At 45.3% G+C, this 19,031-nt stretch overlaps 1 protein-coding gene across 1 annotated transcript in view; it reads right to left on the bottom strand.

Annotated features, from left to right (window-relative positions):
• Positions 1–143, bottom strand: part of LOC132394451 (uncharacterized) — a 152,959-nt gene extending 152,816 nt beyond the window's left edge. The window contains exon 1 of the mRNA XM_059970627.1: positions 86–143. The gene's annotated coding sequence lies outside the window, so the exon portion shown is untranslated. The remainder of the gene's footprint in view (positions 1–85) is intronic.
• Positions 144–19,031: the final 18,888 nt, after the last annotated feature.

Genomic DNA, 19,031 nt, shown 5'->3' with positions numbered 1-19,031 from the left:
GACAGTCTGTCCTTCACCCAGTGCCCACTGAGATGTTTAATCCACTCTTATCCAGTCTCTTTGGAACATTTAACACTTTCCTTACCAGCGCTCTGGGTTGAGATTCAGGTGATTCTGTGCAGGGTCCTCGCCTTGGCTTCACCTGCTTCTACCCAATGTTCTGTGACTCCGGACATTGGTCAGAAAATGGAAACTAATCCAGAGAACCATGAGGTAAGGGCACTGGGGAGGTTCAACAAGAGTTCAAAGCTCAAATTACATTTATTATCTGTGACGAGGATGGCTTCGTCACAAGTGCTGGAGTATCCCAGTCTGGCATCGAGACGCTGTCTCAAACAGAACCAAGAGAATGAGCACAAAACAAACTCTGGACAAAACTACTGGTAGTTTTTTTTACAATTAGGTTCTGAACATTCTTCCTCTTCTGACTTAATGGTGGTTGACAGTCCAGCTTAAAGGTGCATTACTGCCATGGACTGGAATGTAGTGTAGAGAGTTGGGAGATAAACACCGTACTTCAGTTCTTTATCAAATGAAAAAGCCCTACAAATTGTAAATAATGAAAAACAATACTGTGAATTAAACTAAAGTCACTTGCATAGCTTAGTAATGTTTCAAAATTAAGGCTATCAACGCCCAAAGATAATAGCGCAGACTGGATTTGCTTGCTTTCAACCTTATATGCTTCACCTTGTAAAAGAATATGTTTAAATGTTTCATAATGATGACAACACCTACACAATACAGAGTGATGTTCTCCAACAAGATACAAGGAATAATTAAGCATAATATGCCTAATTCTGTTGAGTCAATATAATTCCTTCCCTTCTTGTCTTTCTCCCTTCTCCCATCAACCCAACAGTTTTGTGTATTCTGTAAAGTTGTCTCCTCTTATGCCCTTTATCCCACATCTTGCCATGAACCCCTAGTTCTTAGCCCCACAAACCCCTTAGCTTCTGATTTGCTAAGTGGAAGGTCTATATCCACAGATGAACTTTTAACAGATTATTTGGCCAAACAATCAACCCGTTCATTCCTCTCGACACCTCTGTGTGCAGGGACCCATCAGAAGAGAACATGTAAACCCATACTTTGATTATGAAAGTTATGAATATGAAGTTTGAAATTAAGTCCAGCATAAATCTGACCTACTGCGAGGATGACCTGTTTACGACTAATCAAAACCGAAAAGAATCTGAACAAATTATAACTTTGCAAAGACAAATTCCCTCCACCCATTGAAAACCCAAAATGACAGCAACCGATTCTGCTGTATGTCACAATGATTTCCTTATCATACTGATGAACCAACAGACTCTCAGGCATATCAGGGTCCTTGGACTTTATTGAATCATGTAACCTCAAATCAGCTAAAGTGATTTGAAAACAAAAACAAGGTGGGGTTACTGAGATTGTGATGACCCCAATAGTCCGCCAACACAACTTTAACAGGATGATCATTTCTCTGCTCCCTTAAATTTACCCAGTATGTTAACATCAACTTCAACCTCACAACTGTAAAGGCACTGGTCCCATTTCAACCAGTAAAGCCGAAACAGGAGATGACCTTACTGAACCACAACAGAGTCTTAAAGCCTGTGCTTGTATCACATCCAAACATTTTAAATTTGAAGATGAAGATGGTCCATAAGCCCCACACCCATAATCAAGAACATATCTAATTAAACAAATATAATTGGTCAACAGATTTTCATATAGTACCCCAAGAATTCCCACATAGATCCCTAAGGACGTTTAATGCCCCCTTACATTTATCAATTATTTTCCTGATATGGTTCTTCAATAGATCATCCTTTCCTGGATGATATATGGAAATATATGAATATATGGAAATATAATTCAAAAATGTTAATATTATCTCAAGTGAGTTGTCAGTTATAGGTTTAAACATACAATAACATAGATTATCCTTTCCTGGAGCCGTCTGACCTGTGCTATTAAGAGTTTTCTTAAATTCACACAAAGGAAACTCAGCATCACTAATACTATCATTGCTACAGATAGCTTCCAACACGTCAGAGTATTCGCTTCGAGCCTTATCCTTACATTGTTCAGTCTACTCACTTAAATTACCCTGATCATGAATCGCAGCAAATGACCGAAACAGTAACTCAACCTTGTCTATTTCAGTAACAATTGTATTACCTTCTTTAATCAATACTAGAATGTTATTAGTCCTATGAATTCCACCCCCCAATTTTCTTAATCATTCCCCAAACATCCCTTCTGATACTATCACAATATGACCTCCAGTTAACCTTTTCATAACCTTCACCATTTTTCTCAACATGGCCTGTGCCCTTTTATACTTAATAAGATCCCTCAGAGAGTGATGCTTCTTAACTTTCCTAAACACCTTATTCCACTCCATAGTTGCCTCTGCACATTCCTCAGTCCACCATGGTACAGCCTTTCTCCTACTACTGCTCTTTTTAGTAGGAATCACTTCCACCACAGTTTGATGAATAATGTAACATAGCTTCTCATTGCAGAAATCCATATCATCTTCAACATCCAGACCTGACAGAGGTTCATCACGTAAAACCTTATACTTCGCCCAATTTGCTGTACCAAAATTCCACCTCCTAAAAGCGGTCTCCTGTCCCCTATATAACTACATGCCCAAGGAAATAAATATAGGAAAATGATCACTCCCCAATGTTTCATCTCCCATGTCATCCCCCTCACTCACTCTAGCTTGATTGTCCAAAACTAAAATTAAATCTATAGCAGTTTTAGAACTATTATGAAAATTAAGTCTTATACCCCTCCCATCATTATGACACACAAGATGGGAAATATCTAAAAATCTTTCTACAACCAAACCAGTACCATCTTTCTGCAAACAACCCCCCACTATGTGCATTAAAATCCCCACATCTTAGTGAACTAGAGCGACGTACACTTTCTAAGAAATCAATCGAAAACTTTCCACAAAGGTTGGAAATTTACCACTTTAATACCCTTACATGTTGAATTGAATACTTCTACTCATACACTTCATTCACATCCACAACTCTATATCCTATACCTTTTCTTATAAAACCTGCAACACTACCCCCTCTACCAACTAACCTATCATGTCTAATTGCAATAAAATCCTGCAAAAAAAAAACTTAAACGTGGTAACCAGGTTTCCTGAAAATATATAACATCCGGAGGATTCAGTAAATCAGAAATAAACTTCTTAAAGTCTTGACCATTAGAGATCTGGCTTCTCACATTCCACTGCCATATTCTTAATCCCGTTATGTTCCTTCCCAAGTAGACTGAGAGATACATCCCCCACCCATCAGAGCTTCATTTACAGCTTCCCACGTAACACTAATTGTACCAGGATCCTACAGCTTTCACAATAATTTTAATTTTCTCAGTACGACTAGATATCTGAACAGCACAAATCACCACACCCGTTATAAACATCACAAACTTCATTTTATCAACTAGTAAGCTATCGTTACTAAGAGAGCTGTGATGCCCACATATAGCCTCTGACTCCATATTCTGTTCTCTGACTTTATCAACATTTGGTTTAACTTTTTTGCAAGGCCTCTGCATAAGACCTAACTGTACTTTAACCTGTTGATCTACAGCTGCTTTCTTAAACACTTCACATCCTCTATAAGCTGCAAGATGTTCTCCTCCACAATTACAACAATTAAACTTCATGCCTTCACAATCTTCATGCTTATGTTCCCCACCACACTTACTCCACCCTAATTTCCCATGACTTACTGCTGCAGCATGCCCAAACCTCTAACATTTGTAACATCTAAGTAGAGGTGGAATATGAGCTCATACATTATAACTAGCATACCCAGAACTATCAGGGAGAGGTTCCCTTGTTCCAAACCATTCTCACCAAGAACTCTTGCCACACCAACAGGAAAGGCAGGTTATCTGAACAGTTGGGTTCTGATAACTTTGTGATCCTAAAGTTCTTTGGAGGTCAAGAATGAGGCATAAAACTTGTAGTTAATCATTGTTTGAAGAGTCAGAAAAAAACAAGAAGAGAACAAAGAGAAGTCAAAGGGAAAAGTAGTTTTTGTCTCATTCTCAGAATAGATATTACACAAAATTCAAGTGATAACAATTAACTAGAAGAAGAGTTAGATTCAAGCAGTGTGACACCTGCTGCTGCAAACGAAGAAGTTCCTGGAGAAATACAGAAGCAACTCTACCATAATTACTGGAAAACTCACTGAGTAATGACACACATGTGGGTGATTATGTAAAAATACAATCAAGCATAGGAAAGTTAAATTGCAAGAAAATTGACAATTTACAGTTCAATTCAAAAGTACTGAGTCCTGAAGGAGGAAACAGGCCTGGAATGAAGATGACGTGCTGTTCCCAGAGCTCATACTGAACTTCAGTGGAACTGTGCAAAAAAGCAAAAAAGAACAATAAATGCAGTGGTCTATATATGTTTGCCCATCTTTCTTTCAGCGTAGTTTTTCATTGATTTTATTGTATTTATTGCAGGTACTGTGAATGCCTGCAAGAAAGTGAATCTCAGGGTAGCACATGGTGGCACATACATACTTTGATAACAGATTTATTTTCAGCTTCAACTTTGAACTCAGTTCCTGAAAAGATGATGGAGGCAGAGTCCCCCACCACAGTTAAACAAAACTGTAATGTGTACTCCAAGTGCTTGGAGATGCAGGGCTGCAAACCCACTGCTGTGTGATTTCAGTGCATAGTTCTTGAGGCAGTGCGGATGAGTTGAATTACTTACTTCTTATTATTATTACTTATGAGCTGCTTTGGACACTCTTAACTTGCACTGGGCACTTATCACTTGATTTTAACTGACATGTGGCTGTTGTGCTTTACTTTTTATTGTTGTGTTTACTGTTTATTGTTTACTGCGTTTGTTATGTTATGATTAACTTGCCACTGGGAAACGCTGCCTCATTCTGCCCTGCAGAGCTGATGTTTGGTTGGAATGATAATAACGTTTTTGAATCTTGAATCTTAAAGGGGACTTCCTATCGTTCCTAGGAAATATCAAGCTGCTTTTCAGGGGATGAAACGGAGACTTTGATGAGAATATAAGAGGGGATGCCAGAGTTTAAGACCAGGAAACTATAGGTATAATCTCCCTTGTTGGAAGAGTAAAATCCAGGGGAATGCAGGGAAGCTGAGATTGGGGGAGTACAGTGAAGCTGAGATTGGGAGTGTGCAGGGAAGCTAAGATTGGGGGAGTGCAGGGAAACAGAGATTGGGGGAGTGCAGGGAAGCTGAGATTGGGAGTGTTCAGGGAAGCTAAGATTGGGGGAGTGCAGGGAAGCAGAGATTGGGGGAGTGCAGGGAAGCTGAGATTGGGAGTGTGCAGGGAAGCTGAGATTGGGAGTGTGCAGTGAAGCTGAGATTGGGAGTGTGCAGGGAAGCTGAGATTGGGAGTGTGCAGGGAAGCTGAGATTGTGGGAGTACAGGGAAGCTGCGATTGGGAGTGTGCAGGGAAGCTGAGATTGGGAGTGTGCAGGGAAGCTGAGATTGTGGGAGTACAGGGAAGCTGATTGGGGGTGTACAGGGAAGCTGAGATTGGGGGTGGTTAGGGAAGCTGAGATTGGGGGAGTACAGGGAAGCTGAGATTGGGGGAGTGCAGGGAAGCTGATTGGGGGTGTGCAGGGAAGCTGATTGGGGGAGTGCAGGAAAGCTGAGATTGTGGGAGTACAGGGAAGCTGAGATTGGGAGTGTGCAGGGAAGCTGATTGGGGGTGTACAGGGAAGCTGAGATTGTGGGAGTACAGGGAAGCTGAGATTGGGGGTGTGCCGTGAAGCTGAGATTGGGGGAGTACAGGGAAGCTGAGATTGGGGGTGTACAGGGAAGCTGTGATTGAGGGTGTGCAGGGAAGCTGAGATTGAGGGAGTACAGGGAAGCTGAGATTGGGGGTGTACAGGGAAGCTACGATTGGGGGAATGCAGGGAAGCTGAGATTGGGGGAGTGCAGGGAAGCTGAGATTGGGGGTGTGCAGGGAAGCTGAGGTTGTGGGTTTGCAGGGAAGCTGAGATTCGGGGTGTACAGGGAAGCTGTGATTGAGGGTGTGCAGGGAAGCTGAGATTGAGGGAGTACAGGGAAGCTGAGATTGGGGGTGTACAGGGAAGCTGATTGGGGGTGTACAGGGAAGCTGAGATTGGGGGTGTGCAGGGAAGCTGATTGGGGGAGTGCAGGGAAGCTGATTGGGGGAGTACAGGGAAGCTGAGATTGTGGGAGTACAGGGAAGCTGCGATTGGGAGTGTGCAGGGAAGCTGAGATTGGGAGTGTGCAGGGAAGCTGATTGGGGGTGTACAGGGAAGCTGCGATTGGGAGTGTGCAGGGAAGCTGAGATTGGGAGTGTGCAGGGAAGCTGATTGGGGGTGTACAGGGAAGCTGAGATTGGGGGTGTACAGGGAAGCTGAGATTGGGAGTGTGCAGGGAAGCTGGGATTGGGGGAGTGCAGGGAAGCTGAGATTGGGGGTGTACAGGGAAGCTGAGATTGGGGGAGTGCAGGGAAGCTGAGATTGGGGGTGTACAGGGAAGCAGAGATTGGGGGTGTGCAGGGAAGCTGAGATTGAGGGTGTACAGGGAAGCAGAGATTGGGGGTGTACAGTGAAGCTGAGATTGGGAGTGTACAGGGAAGCTGAGATTGGGGGTGTGCAGGGAAGCTGAGATTGGGGGAGTGCAGGGAAGCTGAGATTGGGGGTGTACAGGGAAGCAGAGATTGGGGGTGTACAGTGAAGCTGAGATTGGGGGTGTACAGGGAAGCTGAGATTGAGGGTGTACAGGGATGTTGATATTGGGGGTGTACAGGGAAGCTGAGATCGGGGGAGTACAGGGAAGCTGAGATTGGGAGTGTACAGGTATCACAATGGAGCACTAGAGTGGGAGAAGGTGGCAGGGAAAGGGAGGGATGAGGCTGTGGGAAGGTCTGAAATGGGGTGAGAAATTGAATTGAATCCAGTGCAGGGCTGATGGGTGAACGGTACCTGGTGCTAGTCACTCACTGTGCAGTGGAGTTTAGGATGACCGTGAGTTTAGAACCAGGGAGGTTGTTGGACTGTAGAGGCAGCAGTAGCAAGGATGAGGGTTTCATGAATAACTGAGCTTTGGTGGTGAGGACTCAGGCTACCTTAAGAGGGTGATAGAGGTTGTGTCTGATGATGTGGGGTTCAGAAACAGGCTCTTTGGGCCCACACATCCATAATGAAAATGTAGTGGAGCCAGACTCCCCCGTCACATTTTCCAGTCCCAGCTGCCCACATCTTCTTAGCATCCATCTCAGAACTTATCCAGTTTGCTTTTGTATCCTGAAAGCCAAACATAACATGTGCCAGTCCACAGTATCTTTCAGTTCTACTAAGTAAACTGCAATGCAGAGGACTGGGATATTTCAGAATTCTACGGTGAGATGACCAGGAAAGGGAAAGTAAGAAACTAAAGAAGTCATTGTGACACTTACAAGCCTAATATTTACAGATGTGTAAATGTGAAACAGTTAGCTGAAGTTAACATAAGACTCAGACAGATAGCTTTGAGCAGCAGCCAATCAGAGGGGGAAGAAAGAGGTGCATAGCAGGAATAGTCAGGCTGGAACAATGTGGAGCCTATGGAGTATAAGAAATGCAAGAGAACACTTAAAAAAGGAATCAGGAGGGTAAAAGAAGGCAAGAAGTTGCCCTAGCAGACAAGGTGAAAGAGAATCCTAAGGGATTCTACAGATATGTTAAGAGCAACGGGATTGCAAGGGACACAATGGTCCTCTGGAAGATCAGAATGGTAATCCATGTGTGGAGCCAGAAGAGATGGGGAGATGTTAAATATATTTGCATCTGTGTTTACTCAGGAGACAGACACAGAGTCTCTAGAAGTGAGACAAAGCAGCACCAACTTCATGGACTCTATACAGATTACAGAGGAGACGTTTGCTGTCCTGAGGCAAATCAGGGCAGATAAATCCCCAGGGTCTGACGAGGTGTTCCCTCAGACCCTACAGGTGGCATGTGCAGAAATTGCCGGGATGCCAGCAGCGATATTTAAGTCAGCTTGAGCGACAGGAGAGGTATCAGAGGATTGGAGGATAGCCAGTGTTTTTCCACTAACTAAGAAAGGCTCCAAACGTAAATCAGTAAATTATAGGCTGACAAGTCTGATATCAGTAGTGGGAAAGTCATTGGAATGTTATTGATAGGCATGGATTGATTAGGGATAGTCAGTATGGCTTTTTGTGTGTTACGTCATTTCTACCCAATCCAATCGAATTTTTTGAGGTGATGAAGAGGGAAAGCACATTCTTCAACTTTGTAATTATCCTCCATTATTAATGAGAAATATGCTGATAGTGTTTAGGAGTCTGTAAATATTTGTCCTGGTAAATTTCAGCACAGAATTTATTGTGAAAGCCCTTGATGTAAACATGTGATATTTCATGTACTCTTCCTCTGTCCCTCTAATTCATGTTACATAATTCTAGGAATCCACAGGATCAAAACATGTGGAATAGAAAGTCAAAACCAACAGCAGAAGTATTTAACAGAGGAAAACATGAAGAATCGGGAGAAGCGTATAAACCACATCTTACAAAGTGAAATGTGCTCCAGGGACAGACAGGCCTGGACTTGTATGTCGAGCAATTTCTAACATTGAGAATCTTTTAAATCAGCCCTGAGCTTTATAAACAGGAACATACAGCGCAGACATATAAAATAGTGCTAGACCTTGATACACACCACCTGTGTTACTGATTCCATGCTGGGCACAAGAGTCCAGAATGGATATCCAGGCCTTGGACAGAGCGGTTAGGGATCAGACACCAAGAATCAAAGACAACAGCTATGTAGAATTATCAAAGATGATGTATTTTATCCTCCTCACAGCAAAGAACTAAGAGACTGATCAGTGTTCAGGATCATGAAAGGTTTGATGGAGTTGATAATTGTCTCCAGTGGCAGGAGTCCCCGTAAACCCTGGGGCAGTGTGCGGAGCTTGTTGGAAGAGCTGGTGGAAATGCAAAGGAAATAAAATTCACAGCAAACTGTTGTAGTCTGGAATTCATTAGTAGAAGATATGAAAGCAGATTCAGGAATCACTCCATTGTGAAGAAGAAGGTAATAGGAGCTTTTGAAATGGAACATTTGTCAGACACCCCCTCTGTCCTCAGTTTAATGAAGACTGAGCCCAATATGATGATGAAATCTCCACCTTCTGTCTGTACCACTGTATTCATTTCTTTGGCAGGAGCTCCATTCCAGACTGTGGACCCTTTCTCCCAACTCCAGAATCTGTACCTTTTGGCCTTTCATGCTCCTGCAATCTCTTCATTCCTCTCTGCTGATAAGACATTGATCAACTTGATTGTCACCAGACAGTTAGAGACCTTTCTTCTCTGAGAGACTTTCCCTGCTCAGGTTCCAGTTTTGTAGTGTTCCAGTCCTGCAGATCTCACCTGATGCCAGAATCCACAGCCAGAACCAGCCAAACAGACTCATTCATCCCTTTTCACAATTTCACCATCAACAATGATGTCACAACAGATGAATCATCTTCACCTCTTCTTTGAAGGGATCATTCCCTTTGAAACTTCCTGGTCCAAGGTTCCATCCCCATCAAACATTTCACGTTGTGTAAAACGTATCCATACAACAGCATGAGGAGCAACACCTTTGTGTACACCTCTTCTCTCCCCACTATCCAGGGACTCAAACACTCTTTCCATCTGAAATACTTGATTTCTTCCAATCTCACGCATTTGGTTTCACAGTGTGCTCTCTTCTACACTGAAGAAGCCAAACAGTGACTGGATGATCACTTTGAAAAGCATGTACATTCACAAGAACGCACATGATCATGACTAACTAGGAGAAGCTGTGGGACATCAGGTCCACTGAGCCACCCTGATATGATCCTGAGTGATCTGTGCTGATCTTCTATCCTCTTCAGGGACATTTCTCCACACCCCCCTTCCCCTCCTGCTATCCAACCTTCATCTATATCCATCTTATGTAATTCAATGCTTCAACTTCCACCACCTGCTGAAATAGGAAATTCCTGAGTCTGCACCCTCTGAGAGAATAAACTTCTATCTAACATGGAGGGGCAACTGTGCTCCCTTTTAATTCTCCAGCCGAAAGTTTGACTGTACATTTTTCTATAGACGCTGCCTGGCCTGCTGAGCTCCTCCAACGTTTTGTGTACTGCTTGTCTAAAATTAAAAGTCTGTTAACTGCAGTCTCTGCTCAGTTGGAGGCAGCGGACCCTATTGTCCACATTAATGAGCTGCATGGTACACAAAGACTCACTCAGAGCAGAGAGGGGACGCTCCCTGCATGGGATAACATTCAAATAATGAGCGTTACTTCTGTTTCAGGAAAATGGCTCGACTCTCCCTTGCTGCATAGATGTGGGAGAAAACTCAACAGTGGAAGTTAAAGCTAAAATCCTATCTGTTGGACTTGTTATTTTCTCTTTTGTTGTTCCTTAAGAACATAAGAAATAGGAGCAGGAGTCGACCATCTGGCCTATCGAGCCTGCTCCACCATTCAGTAAGATCGTGGCTGATCTGGCCATGGACACATCTCTATCTACCTGCCTTTTCTGCACAACCCTTAATTCAATAGACAATAGACAATAGGTGTAGAAGTAGACCATTCGACTCTTTGAGCCTGCACCGCCATTTTGAGATCATGGCTGATCATCTACTATCAATACCCGGTTCCTGCCTTGTCCCCATTTCCCTTGATTCCCCTATCCATAAGATACCTATCTAGCTCCTTTTTGAAAGCATCCAGAGAATTGGCCTCCACTACCTTCCGAGGCAGTGCATTCCAGACCCCCACAACTCTCTGGGAGAAGAAGTTTTTCCTTAACTCTGTCCTAAATGACCTACCCCTTATTCTCAAACCATGCCCTCTGGTACTGGACTCTCCCAGCATCTGGAACATATTTCCTGCCTCTATCTTGTCCAATCCGTTAATAATCTTACATGTTGCAATCAGATCCCCTCTCAATCTCCTTAATTCCAGCATGTACAAGCCCAGTACTATACCACTACTCCACTATATATTCCACTACTTTACAAAAATCTATCCAACCTTGTCTTAAGTATATTTACAGGGGTAGCCTCCACTGCTTCATTGGGCAGAAAATTCTACAAATTCACCACTCTCTGGGACAAGCAGGTCCTGCTCGTCACTGTCCTAAATCTACTCCCTCAAACCTTGAGGCTATGTCCCATAGTTCTAATCTCACCTACCAGTGGAAGCAATTTTGCTGCCTCTATCTTATCTATCCCTTTCATAATTTTATATATTTCTATAAGGTCTCTCATTCTTCTGAATTCCAGTGGGCACAGTCCCAGGCGACGCAATCTCTCATCACAGTCTAACCCCCTCACCTCTGGAATCAACCTGGTGAACCTCCTCTGCACCACCTCTTATTTGCATCTGTCTTGGGCCACATTCTGGGTGAATTTCCGACAGCATGCCGGGAGCAGTTGGTGGGTTCATCTTGGTCACTGTAAAGGATGATCACTGTTTACATGTCTCAAATTGCAGCATAAAGACTAGGTCACCCGGCGAGTCCTTGCCTTCAGGATCCGTCTGGTCTCCCCATATTCCGACTGCGGTGGTTCAGACCCAGGAGTCCCAGGTGGTTTCCCAGGAGTGTAGATTCCTCAGGCAGTTCAATGCAGGCGCGTACTCTGGGAGAGGCCGACGCCGAGAGCCCCACACTGCCCAGTGTCGGGGACAGCACACTTCGCACAACAAATGCAGTTCAATGAACTGGGTAAAGTTCATATCAATCGCCGCTTCACCTGAAAGGACTCAGGTCCTATTTCTACAGTGTTTGACTCTAAAAACAAGTGGTTTAGGTGATGTTCAGTCACCAGTAACTGTGATGGTGTAGGGGAGACAGACGCAGGCGCTCCAAGCACTGACCCGTGAGGAGAACTGTTGAAGTTCACTTTGCCGATTCCCTCCTTACCAATGTGTCAGGCAACACAAGAGAGAAGAAGGACTGAGGTATTGAAGACTGAGGAAAAGGGGGCCATTGGGGATAAATATGTGCAGAGAAGTGGAAAATGTCCCGTTGCAGGTTTAGCTTGGTTGTGGGATGCTGGTGCTGGCACGGTACATTTGGCAGTGAAGGAGGCTAATGACTTGCTCCGACTTGCTACACAAAGTGTTGTTAGTAATCTGATGCAGAATGACTACGACGACCCTACAGATTTCTTCCCGTGAGTCCAATGCGCGTTGGTAAAGATTTATCTATTTGCGGCAGACGGGATAGCAGGCTACACTTTGGCACACAGTAGGAGGGGATTTTCAGCCCGACGCTCCTTATATACGGGCACCCAGTGCGGAAAGGGGCATACCGGGAGTGGATCTACTGGCGGGCCTGCTCCTGAGCCTGCCAAGTTGGCCATTCATGGGACTAGGCGACGGTAAGAGTCATAATTGATACAGTGGGGGATTTTTGACCAATAATAACTGTTACTCCCAGGTGAAATAACAGCCCTGGAATTAATCATTCCAACCGCAAGGACCTTCTGCTGATTGGCAGTCACCGATCTGGAGGTGCCAGAAGTATATAATAAGACTGATTATAGAAGCAGATGTCCTCCATGCAAAACACACATGCAAACACACACACACGCACGCACGCACGCACACACGCACGCACGCACGCACGCACGCACACACGCACGCACACACACACACACACACACACACCACCACCACCACCACCACCACCACCCCCCACCTTGAAATTTAAACATGATTAATTGCAATCGGGATTGAGTGATTAAGCAGAAAGTTTGAAGTTAATAACGCATTTGGGGTGATTGATAAGTTTGTGGCCTAATGTAGAAGGAGATGAGTTATTACCTTAAAACTTTCTGCATAATCACTTCAAAGAGTTGAACTGCATGTGCATGTAACAAGAGCTGTATAACTCATTTCCTTTCACCTTAGGCCACTAACTTATCAATCACCCTTGCTGTGGACAGTTTTTGGAGGTCCAAGATCTGTATGCTCCGTGACCGCTGGACTAAGTGTGTAAATGTAGGAGATGACTATGTTGAAAAATAAATATGCTAGGTTTTCTAAAGTTGACTCCTTCTACCTTAGGCCACAAACTTATCAATCACCCCTCGTATATATAACAAAGGAAGAAGCAGTACAGAAAACACTCTTTACATTCTTTGTCAGTACATGACGTCATTACTTGAGAGGATTCTCCGCCCAACACCTGCCTCTCAGTGTGTGGTAGGAGATGGAGCCTATACTGTGGTCCTTCCCCACAAAGCCTTCGCATTGGCCGCACTGAACTTCAGTGCACCTCTCAGGACAAACTCCCTCAGCCTGGACTGAGCCAGTTGGCAACAGTCCTTCACAGACATTTTGCAGTGCTGCAAGACCAAAGAGTTTCAGGCAAACCAAAGGGTGTCCTTCACTGAGTCGATGACTGTCTGGCTCTACCTGATGTCTGTCTCTGTGAGTGTCCCATGGAACAGACTATACATCAGAGAGCGCTCTGTATACAGCTGCTGCAGATGAACTGGGACACCATCCTCCACATCAGACTCCACACCCTCTTAGCATATTCACAGTCTGCAAAGAGGTATGTGACTGTTTCTTCCCACCCGCAACTGTCCCAAAGGCAGTATATGCTGGAGTGATATGTTATTTGTAGAGGAAGGATTTGATTAGGAGGGCATCTTTTACCACCAGCCAAGTGATTTCTTGGTGCTTATTAGTCAGATATGGCAAGGAGGCCTTCATCGTTAAAGGTTTGAACATTTGCTCGGGGAACGTGCGCACAGAATCCACAATGACCCTCTGCCACAGAGTCTACAATACATTCTGCGCTGACCTCTGCTTGATGGACTTGTGGTCAAAGATGTTTACTCAGAAGAACTCTTCCACAAAGGGCAGGCAGTGGGGCAATGTCCAGCTGACTGGGCATTGCATGGTCGAGGGGACAGATCTATCTTTCACAGCATAACAAACGCATTAGCACTTGATGCTCATGTTTGTTGGGTCTGCACATGCCTGATGAAGGTAGTCATCAGGATAAGGGTAGAGTTGGGTATACTTTTGCCTCCATTATTAAGGGACATACATTGTAACCCATCACACTCACTCCATCTTGGATCCCCAGTTGAATTAGATATCCCAAGTGATTACCGACAGAGAGGAGAGAAGATCAGGCAACATTGAAAGCAACACACAGAAAATGCTGGAGGAACTCAGCAGGCCAGGCAGCATCTATGTAAAAGAGTTCAGTTGACATTTGGGGCAGAGACTCTTCATCAGGACTCATGTGGATTATTCTCTTTTCCATTGCTGAGTTCCTCCAGCAATTTTTGTGTATTGTTTGGATTTCTGGCATCTTCTCTTCTTGTTCTTTTCTCTTGTTTGTTTGTGTTTGAACTTTGAGAGCAAATCACACCTGATGACCAGGTCAAACACAGACTGAAACTCCCTCTACAACATCCCATCACTGAGTTGCCAAATAAACACAAACTCCTGTGAGGAAGTCTGCCCATTTCTGCGGCTAGTGCTGGACACATTAGGTTGACAACATCTCCTTCTTCAGCATTCACCTGATCATCAGGTCTCGAGTACAGCGGGGGATGGTGTGTGATGATGATCTACACCAGCTGTGTGTTCACCTCTGGGAGAGACAGGCGTAGGATAACGTAATTGGGAGAAATGTACATAATTCATCACCACTGACCGTTCAGGGTGACACTTCCTGTGTGGCATGGTCTGACATGATGATGTTATGATGTAAAATCCAAAAAAATGTGTTACGGGTTTCGTTAAATATAAATGCCTCATTTCATTTTATTTGCCAAAGCCTGCATCAGTGACTCTGATGTTCTGGGACGATTCCAGAGTTATTGAACATGGTGGCCAGCAGGGGTCGCTGTGAAACTGCAGGAGTTCAGGGAGCAAGATGCTCAAGTCAAGTCAAGTCAATTCACTTTTATTGTCATTTCGACCATAACTGCTGGTACAGTGCATAGTAAAAACAAGACAACGTTTTTCAGGACCATGGTGTTACATGACACAGTACAAAAACTAGACTAAACTACGTTAGAAAACAACACAGAAAAAAAGAAACTACACTAGACTACAGACCTACCCAGGACTGCATAAAGTGCACAAAACAGTACAGGCAGTACAATAAATAATAAACAAGACAATAGGCACAGCAGAGGGCAGTAAGTTGGTGTCAGTCCAGGCTCTGGGTATTGAGGAGTCTGATAGCTTGGGGGAGGAAACTGTTACATAGTCTGATCATGAAAGCCCGAATGCTTCGGAGCCTTTTCCCAGACGGCAAGAGGGAGAAGAGATTGTATGAGGGGTGTGTGGGGTCCTTCATAATGCTGTTTGCTTTGCGGATGCAGCGTGTAGTGTAAATGTCTGTGATGGCTGGAAGAGAGGCTGATGATCTCAGCTGACCTCACTATCTGCTGCAGGGTCTTGCGATCTGAGATGGTGCAATTTCCGAACCAGGCCATGATGCAGCTGCTCAGGACGCTCTCAATACAACCTCTGTAGAATGTGATGAGGATGGGGGGTGTGGGAGATGGACTTTCCTCAGCCTTCGCAGGAAGTATAGACGCTGCTGGGCTTTCTTTGCTATGGAGCTGGTGTTGAGAGACCAGGTGAGATTCTCTGTCAGGTGAACACCAAGAAATTTGGTGCTCTTAACGATCTCTACCGAGGAGCCATCAATGTTCAGTGGGGAGTGGTCGCTCCATGCCCTCCTGAAGCTAACAACCATCTCTTTTGTTTTGTTCACATTAAGAGACAGGTTGTTGGCTCTGCACCAGACCATTAGCCGCTGCACCTCCTCTCTGTAAGCTGACTCGTCGTTCTTGCTGATGAGACCCACCACGGTCGTCTCATCAGTGAACTTGATGATGTGGTTCGAGCTGTGTGTTGCAGCACAGTCGTGGGTCAGCAGTGGACTGAGCACACAACCCTGGGGGGCCCCCGTGCTCAGTGTGATGGTGTTGGAGATGCTGCTCCCAATCCGGACCGACTTGCTTGGTTTGGATAAACGGAGGCCAAATTCACTCTGCGGGAGATCACCACCGATGCCACCAAATTTTACTGCAAGGTAGCACCAAACAGCAACTCCATGGCTGAGAGGGTGGTGAGCCTGCTTGAACACCCGCCTGGAGACAATAAATACCGATCGCTGAAAACTCACCTTTTCAGGACTTCTGGACTCTTAGAGTCTGAGTGCACTCTCCTTACCCAGCCTTCGTGGTGGTAAGCCTAGGGAGCTAATGAAACACATTCTCTCTCCTGGGAAATCACCATCCTTGTTAAAGAACTCTTCATGCAGCAAATTCCTGATCAAGTTTGATAAAGACTATTGGGGGCTTGCTAAAAAGGCTGATAGTCCACACTCAGCTGGGCAGTGGTGCATCATTCCTCCTCCTTTCTCTACAATAAGCACAGTCAGCAAGACCCCCAACATAAGGACACCTGCTGCTGCGAAACAGCCAACACCGTGGATGTTCTGGCATGAACACTAAGAAGTACCAGCTGCCTTGCAGCTTCGACAGTGCCAGCACACCAGGACGTCAAGGGTCTGTAAACATGATGGGTTCCATCTGCCAGGGTCACCTACTGTTCTTTACAGACACCCTTTCAGGGCAACACTTCCTGTGTGCTGTGGCAGCTCAAGTGAGTGTGCCACCAGCATTGCCCATTGATGAGAAGGCAAAGAGTGCTGAACCTGGCTGGAGCTGCCAATGGCAGCAGGATCCAGACTTACGGGACACAACGGGTGACTCTCTGCTTCAGTAGATGCATTGCATATGGGACTTTTCCCTGACTAAAGTGGCTAGACCTCCGCTCGGTGCAAATTTCCTGTCTGTCCAAGGACTGTTAGCCGATTCTGCCAGCTTGTGGATATCAAGGTCTTTGGGTCATTACAACGACTCTGTCAAGCGCATGCAGCACCGCATGTGAGTTTACTCAGCTGCTGGGTGAATTCCCAGACCTCACTAATCCCACGTTCTCCACTGCTTCTCAAAACGTGGGGTTGAGCACCACATTCCCATGACTGGATTGCCCGACGATGCCCGCACGTGTAGACTGGACCCAGAAAAGCTGGCAACTGCAAAGGCTGAGCGTGCCAACATGGAAATACTCGGCATCGTACTCCATTCGCATAGCCCCTGGGCTTTACCCCTCCAATTGGTCCCTAAATCTGACCGTATTTACCACCTATGTGGTGAATACTGATGACTTAATGAGGCCACCAACCCAATCATTACCCGTTCCCACACATCCAAGAATTTTCAACATGTTTAGCCGTAAAGTTAATTTTTTCTAAAGTTGCTCTAGTTAGGGACTACCATCAGGTGTCTGTGTGCATAGAGGACACTCCTAAAACAGATGGGATAACCCTGTTTGGCCTGTTGAGTTTCTGCACATGCCGTTAGGACTGAATAATGTAGCACAGACTTTCCAACGGCCCATTAAAAGGCTCAGATTTTCTTTTTGTTTACCTGGATGACACACTAGTCCAAATCCAAACAGGTATCTCGTCTCTGCATAATTTTCGAGCACTTCAGCCAATAAGGTTTGATTACTAGCTCTGCTAAATGCCAGTTTGGGTGTCAACCATTGGTTTTCTCGGCCATCGCATCTCCACAGAAGGTGCAAGACCCCTCCCATCAGAAGTAACCATTGTGGATTTCCCTCTGCCCCACACTACTGAAAAATGACAGGTATGGCGAATTTCTCTCATTGCCTCATTCTGCGAGCTGCTGAATGTATGCTTCCCCTGTGTATTGTTTAAAGGCAATAGCCCTAATCACATGCTTGACTGGTCAGTGGACATGACCAGGGCATTTGATGATGCCAGACAAGCTCTTTCCAAAGTGACCCTGCTGGTGCACCCATTCCCTAAACTACCCATTAGCATTACTACTGATGCCTCAGACAATGCTGTGGGTGCTGTGTACGAACAGTTGGTCAGAGGCACATGGCAGCCACCCACCTTCTTCAGCAGTCAGCTCCATCCCACCAGCAAGGAAGTACTGTACAGCACATTTGACCGTGAGCTTCTCGGTCTCTATCTGACTGTCCGCCATTTTTGTGTTCTTCTCAAGGGCACCATTTCACAGCATTCGTTGACCATAAACCCCTCATGCACACAGCGGTCAAAATATCAGAACCTTGGTCTGCACGGCAGCAACGCCAACTGGCCTACATATCCGAGTTCACAACTGACATACAACATATCAATGACTGATTGTCTCTCACCGCCAGCTACCGAGGCCATACACATCGGGGTTGACTATGCCAGCATGGCAGCCAACCAAGTACTGACCCAGAGGTCCAGGCTGACCGAACAGCAGTCACAGGCCTGCGGCTGGCTGACATTAAATTCGGGGGAACCTGGGGCTTCTTTCCTGAGCGATGTCTGAAATAGTCGCCCTTGCCCAATTGGACAAGGGCGACCATTTTTGACTGTACACATGGCCTCTCACATCCGGGCTGTAAGGCCTCACAGAAACTGTGTGTCACGGCCTTAGAAAAGACGAGTGTGATTGGGTAGCAGCCTGTGTGGAGTGGCAGTGGGTGAAAATTAAACATCATGTTCAGGCGCCATTGTTGATGGTTTGACCATGTCAACGTGCACCTTGGTGGTCCTCATCCCCCCTCCTGCGGTTTCACGCACCTTCTTACCATGGTGGACTGTACCATCAGCTCGTCAGAGGACGTCCTTCTGGCATCGATGACGGCTACAGATGTGGCTCAGGCATTCATCAGCACCTGAGTTGCTCAGCTTTGCACCCCAAATGATATTTCTTCTAACCGTGCTCCCTAATTAATTTCAGACCTCTGGGCCTCGACGTTAGGCTACATAACACCACGGTGTATCACCTGCAGTCCAAAGGCCAATGCGAGTGAAATCACCACTCTTTAAAGTCTGCTCTGAGGACGCCTCTGACAGATGAGTGTTGGCATGACTGTCTCCTGTGA

This window comes from Hypanus sabinus, chromosome 5, assembly GCF_030144855.1.
Source record: "Hypanus sabinus isolate sHypSab1 chromosome 5, sHypSab1.hap1, whole genome shotgun sequence".
NCBI classification, from domain to species: domain Eukaryota; kingdom Metazoa; phylum Chordata; class Chondrichthyes; order Myliobatiformes; family Dasyatidae; genus Hypanus; species Hypanus sabinus.
The sequence above is the reverse complement of the archived record's forward strand: the minus strand, read 5'-3'. Positions and strand labels throughout refer to the sequence as shown.